A 7,094-nucleotide genomic window follows, 5' to 3' on the forward strand; every position below is an offset into this window, starting at 1 on the left:
TACGTCTCTTGGTGTGAGAGCAGAAAATTTTCTGCAGTGGAATTCCATCTAGGACATTTCCTGCTTTTTCTACAAGCAGAAGTGGATGTGGGCCTACGTCTAGGCTCCATAAAAGTCCAGATTTCGGCCTTGTACATTTTCTTTCAGAAACAATTGGCTTCTTTCCCTGAGGTCCAGACATTCTTGAAAGGTGTTCTGCACATCCAACCTCCCTTTGTGCCTCCCACGGCACCTTGGGATCTCAATGTGGTGCTGCATTTCCTCCAATCGGACTGGTTTGAGCCGTTACAGGAGGTGTACGTAAAATATCTTACGTGGAAGACCGTCACACTGTTGGCCTTGGCTTCAGCAAGATGTGTGTCCGAGCTGGAGACTTTGTCTCACAAAAGTCCCTATTTAATAAAGCTGAATTCAGAACTCGTTAGCAATTTCTTCCTAAGGTGGTATCTGAATTTCACATCAACCAACCTATTGTGGTTCCGGTTGTCACCGACACCTCTGCTATTTCAAGGTCTTTGGATGTCGTGAGGGCTTATGTGAAAAGAACTGCTCGTCACAGAAAAATGGACTCTCTATTTGTTCTTTATGATCCCAATAAGATTGAGTGTCCTGCTTCAAAGCAGACATTTGCTCGCTGGATCAGAGTTACTATCCAGCATGTTAATTCCACGGCAAGTTTGCCATGTCCAAAATCTGTACAGGCCCACTCTACTAGGTCTGGGTTTTTTTCTTGGACGGCTGCCCGGGGTGTCTCGGATTTACAGCTCTGCCGAGCGGCTACTTGGTCAGGTTCGAACACGTTTGCAAAGCTCTACAAGTTCAATACTTTGGCCTCTGAGGACCTTCAGTTTGGTCAATCAATTTTTTACTGCAGGAACCTCGGCACTCTCCCATCCGGTTTGGGAGCTTTGGTACATCCCCATGGTACTAAATAGACCCCTAGTATCCTCTAGGATGTAAGAGAAAATAGGATTTTAATTACCTACCGGTAAATCCTTTTCTCGTAGTCCGTAGAGGATACTGGGCGCCCGACCAGTGCTTCATTCTTCCTGCACTGTTACTTGGTTAAATAATGTTGGTTCAGCTTTTGCTGCTCCTGTTTCAAGTTTGGTTAGCTAGGCTTTCCTCTTGTTGTGTGTGCTGGTTCGGAATCTCACCACTATCCTTATCTATCCTGCTCTCGAAGTATGTCCGTCTCCTCGGGCACAGTTTCCTAGACTGAGTCTGGTAGGAGGGGCATAGGGAGGAGCCTGCCCAAATGATCAAATTCTTAAAGTGCCCATGGCTCTCAGTAGACCCGTCTATACCCCATGGTACTAAATGGACCCCAGTATCCTCTACGGACTACGAGAAAAGTATTTACCGTTAGGTAATTAAAATCCTATTATATTGTCTAAGAAATTGCTGCACACATTTTATATTCAGATTCAACGAGTGCATGGCACATAATCATGTTAATAGTTAAAAAAAAGAGCCAGCACACCATTTATATTAAATAGTCCAAAACGTCAGTTTACTTAATCATATTAGAGAAGAGCAAAGTCACAAAGTGCAAGGCATTTCCAGCTTTCACAGTCCATAAAGTGCAAATGCAAGTAAAAATAATACTTAGCAGCCAAGATGGTTTAATTGAATGCCAGTTGCTAGGGGTAACAACATGCTGGAAAAATGCCAAATCTGCGGTCCGACAGCCTGTTTCGGCAAGCACCTCACGCCTTCATCATGGACAGGAGATCTATATATAGTTTTTGTACCAGTCGGTTGGTGCCCTTTGCTCAAGTGCATTTTGTTCACATGCATCTATAAGCCCTGTGACCCACGCAGTGTGTAGCAATGTTTTTTAGATGTGCTGTAAACTGCTGTGTGTTTGTGCTGCTGCTCTGTCGCTTAGTAACCAGCCAGCTCATTGCAGCCTTTTACCAATATTGGTGCAAACAATATTGTGAGCTGGTCAAAATTGACCGAAAATGACAGAAAATTTATGTTATTGAGGTTAATAGTACTCTAGGAACAAAAAAGGCCCGTATTATGTGATTTTTACTTTTTTTGTCAATTTTTGAAAACCGAATCCAAAACCAGTCACGGCGGATTGTCAAATCCAAATCCAAAGCCAGACGATGAATCAGAGCCAAATCCAGCAAAAATGGTGCGGTGAACATCTCTACTGTGAATGCCTCCCAATGCTTTGTGATGTCACTCGCAGATTAATTGAAAGGGACCGTTTGTCGGTGGTAACGGGGGTGGTGGTTAGAAAAATGCAGGTTGCCACAACCATTTGTTAGGTGTGTCAGAGTCAATGACTGCTTCCCTGAAGGAAGTTCACTGGGGCCGGCATCTTCTTTCCGTCGACCATTCTGTCTAGCCATAGGGTTACTTAGAAGGCCAATAACTGACTGATTTATGACCGATACTATGTCTTTCTATGCAGTCGCTTGGATTTACAAAGCTACCAGTGAGTGTCTACATACAAATCCTGTCAACAGAGGCTACTTCCCTCTTGAATTGTTTTGAATTGCCACTTGAACTAAAGAAGTATGAAGATTATTGATTCCTGCAAACTCTTCTTTTTTTTTTACTAAAGAGGCTTGCTATGTAGCCTTTCACAGCAAAACACAAAGGTGAGTGCTACAGGCACACACAATTCCTGCAGTTCCCCTACTTTCATGTCTCTAATGTGTTAAAATTTTTTTAATGCAACCTGATAAAACAGCATCTGTTATAGCAGTCCTGGAGCACAGCAATGACTCGTGATATGTGGTTGTGGATTTTATGTTCTTAATACTTCTTTGCCAGTAGCTACATTTACAAATCACTATGTAAACAGAAATATATCACCTCCATAACAATATCACACAAATAAATATCTGTCACGTGGAATATTATGTAACTAGACTTAATATTAGGAATTCACACTGACAAGATTTGGAAATACTTACATACTACGCTTTGAATTACTGTGTTTATTTTTTTATGGCTAATTACAAATGATATACAGTACATCAGTTTCCTGGAAGTAATATAACAAATACATAATTCATTGTATTCCATGTTTTGTTTTGATGCCCTCCTTTTATTTCTTTTAATTCACAGAAGTCTCTCACAGTTAGGGCTGGATGTATCAATGACAAAAATGCGGTCAAACCTCAGTAAATGCTGCTTTTGGAGGTTTCGCTGCCTGCATTCCCCATATGCACCAAGCTCTGGAAAGCAAAACTATTGATGGAGTTACCTAAAAGAAGCCTATCAACTTCTCACCGCAACAATCCTAAAGAGGGATCCAATCGGATCCCTCCCAGTGCCCCCTGTGGATCCATATGGCCGCCAAGGATGTACTGGTCACTAAAATAGCCCTGGCAGTCTAGTGGCAGGTGGACACGCAAAAAGGGGGCATGGCCATGACACGGGATCATTGCCTCACGACATGGCCCCATACTCTGTATACCGGCCAGCCCCAAGCTCTGTGCAATGCTCAGCCAGGTATTTAGGGTGGACCAGCTCATCAGACAATCAGCCCTTCTGGCATTTACCAGGAGTGCCAAATAGCCAGACCGGTCCTGATGGCAGCGCATGCGCAGAAGGACACCTGGGTCATAAACCCGGAAGTCTCCACACCGCAAAGCACATCAGGAGAGCTATTCTTTGCTTAAATCTACATGCATACAATGTTCATAAACACTATGTGGCGGGATGTATCACATTTAAAATGTGAAGCATGTCACTCTTAGTGCCATTCAACAGGGACATTTAAAGACTAGAGGGGGCCCGTGTGCAGAATGAAGTTACTACCAAAGTTACTTAGGCAGTACGGATGGTGTAATGGTTAGCATTACTGCCTCACAGCACTGAAGTCATGGGTTTGAGTCCCATCATGGCCCTAACTGTGTGGAGTTTGTATATTCTCCTTGTGCTTGTGTGGGTTTCCTCCCACAATCCAAAAAAATACTGGTAGGTTAATTGGCTCCCAACAAAAATAAACCTTGGTATGTATGTGTGTGCGTGTATGTGTGGCAAGGAATATAGGGGGGTATTCAGAGATGAACGCAGATCGCTGTATACGCAGCTAGATTCATCCTATCACATGCTGGGAGCTGCCCAGCACAGGGCAAGGCCGCCCAGCATGTGTGAGACCTCCTCCCGATGCGTTCATCGCAATTAGATTGCAATCGCCTCAACTAGAGTCGACCCCTGGCTGGCGCAGCGCGGCCATACCTCCCTTTGCAGCAGCCGCATGTGATGTCATTCGGCAATCTCGAAAATGGCCCGCTCCTGCCTGCATTTTTGATGCTACGTCCCAGCAATGCCTCATTGCAGCCCCAGACTGGCCCACAATCACCTCTGTCAATCAGGCAGAGACGGTCTCATCACTGCAATGCGATCACATCTCCCAGGCCGCGCACAAGCAGAATGGGCACTCCACATGCGCACTGGCCCTATAGTCTGGAAAATGTGATCGAATCTCAGGTGCAGTCCAACCTGAATAAGGGCTATAGATTGTAAGCGCCAGTGGGGGCAAGGACTGATGTGAATGGCCAAATATTCTCTGTAAAGCACTGCAGATTATGTGTACGCTATATAAAATAGCAGGCACTACTACCACCACCTCCACCACCACCACTAAGCTGAGGGTGGTCAATCAATACAATGGAATAAACTGCTGGAAAAAAATGACATCTCCGGAATTTAATGACAGTTTGTATTAATTCTGGGTCTGATTCAAACCCGTATTGGCCAATAGGTTTATTTTTTGCGCATGCACCAGAGCCACAGTGCACATGTTCTGTGATTGTGCTGTGGCTCCAGTTGCAGCATTGAGTTAGCCACAGCCTGACCGACAGGCTGCAGGCGTTTGGGGGTGGAGACAGGGAGTGGCTTTGAAAATGCAACAATGTCACCTGCTTCTTTGGGTGCAAATTCACTGACCTCGGCAACTGGACATTCTGAATAACCTTAGCATTGCACAGATGTTTGATGGTGATCTGATGGTGTGCCTTCGGATGCAAGCAGTGGAACTGAGAACCCTCCTGCGTCATTAGCATAGATTCTCAGATTCACTTTGTGCTAAGACGCAGCACTGACCCGGACTGTGACCACCTCTGAATCAGGCCCTCTGACCCCACCCATAGTGTCAGAGATGTGAGGGGACAGGAGTGAGGAGACTTTGCTAGAGAGAGACATTGGGTTAGGGAGAAAGTGTTGAAGTCAAGAAGAGTGAGAAGAGGGTTAGAGCCAGAGTAGAGGGAGAGAGAAGGGGGGAGGTGGGCAGAAAGTGTAGGGGATAGAAAAAGATTGGGGTAGATACAGAGATAAAACATAAATTACTTATATACTAATAAACGGCAGTTAGCGCTGGTATAAAAATAAACAAGTAAAAAACTGATGTCCATGTACAAAAATATCTGTTGGAGCAGAGAAACAGCAGTTCCTGCTTTGCCTGGGGAGATGATGTGGCACTGGAGAAGACAGGAGTCTGTAAGTACCAAAAAGCTTAATAACATCTAAAACACTTTGCATACCATCATAGGCGTGCGCAGCAAATTTGATTAGGGGGTGCACCGTCAGAGGGGTGTGTCTAGCACCGCCTTTTGGGCGTGTTTAGCACCATCTATTGACGGTCAACGCAATATAAAATATCCACCCTTGTACCAATGCTAATGTGCACCAAACACCCCTGATGGCAATCACTGCAATTACACTGCTCCTCCTCAGCCTGGTCTGGCTCCCCCTCTCTTTCCCCTGCAAGCTGCAGCAGCTTACTTACAATTCAGTCACTCACTGACACTGACAGTCGCAGACTAGTACTGCTGCTGCTGGAAAAACGAGTGACTTGTCAATGCTGCTGTGGACCGCCTGCCAGTATTGAATTTGTCTTCCTAAGAGAAACGCTGGCTGCATGCTGATCCTCATCAGTGGCTGACGGCATAGCATAGAAGGAGAGAGGTGGGCATGTGGCGGGTGTGATGGGTGGACGTGCGAGCAGCATGACGTAATCACATCACATCACGCTGTTTTTGTACATGGAGGTGGAGCCAAGAGTTTGAAAGCCGGTGGCAGTGGCACCCTTGATTAACCCAGGCGTCCAGTCAGTAATGCAGTCCTGACTGGGTGCAGAGGGGACAGTAATCAGCCTGCTCGGCGACCGCTACATCAGGCATGTGAGATCGGGGTTCCAGACATTAGGGGATGCCTGTGTGCACCAGGCACCCCCCCTGTGCACACCTATGCATACCATTGGAGCTTATGGCAGCTCTAAAAGCACACACCAAGCTAGCGCAGGGAGTACAAGAATGGAGAAAATCCATTAGTACATATGGAGAAGCGGTATGTACAGTACATGGATTTTGACTGCCTATACTGTTTATGAACCTTTAGCTCCGGTTTATACACTACATAGACCCCTGTGTATTTTACTGGATTTGTAAAACATCACTAGGGTTTGGCTTGATAATAATATTATAAAATTACTTGAATAAACTACTTCTTAAAAATATTTACAAATATACATAACTTGCTGGAAAATATTCACTCCTAAAGGAAAGCAGTAAATAACAGAAAAAACTGATTCAGTATGAGTTACCGGTGGGCAGCATGCCGGCTGTCAACATACCGACAGCGGCATTCCGGTCATGAGTATGCTGAAAAAGTCCCCTTGTGGGCTTGCTGCGCTCACCAAGCTGGGGGCTCGGCGGGTCGCAGCACTCGCTACAGAATCTATTCCTACTCTATGGTTTTTGTCATGGACACCCACAAGTGGGAAAAGTCCTGTAGCGCCGGTATTCTGGCTGGCGGCATTGCCGGCTGGCGGGATTTCAGTTTTGGTATCCTGACCGCCGGGATCCCGACAGCTGGCAAATTAAACAGATCCTGAAGAAAGTATCTAGCAAATATACAAAACTGTAAGCATCCCAAAATTAATTAATATTGCTTTAGTGGAATTTACTTGTATTTTAAACATATTATTGTTAAAATTGAAAATGTTACTAGCATATTGGTTACAATATTACAATGTCTTCTGAGTGATCTTACTCCAGTTTGGTCTGAAAGGTGATTTCCAAAATCCAAATTCTTAACCAAGTTCAGTTATTTTGCTCATTTCG

The sequence above is a fragment of the Pseudophryne corroboree genome, chromosome 1 (assembly GCF_028390025.1).
Source record: "Pseudophryne corroboree isolate aPseCor3 chromosome 1, aPseCor3.hap2, whole genome shotgun sequence".
NCBI lineage: Eukaryota > Metazoa > Chordata > Amphibia > Anura > Myobatrachidae > Pseudophryne > Pseudophryne corroboree.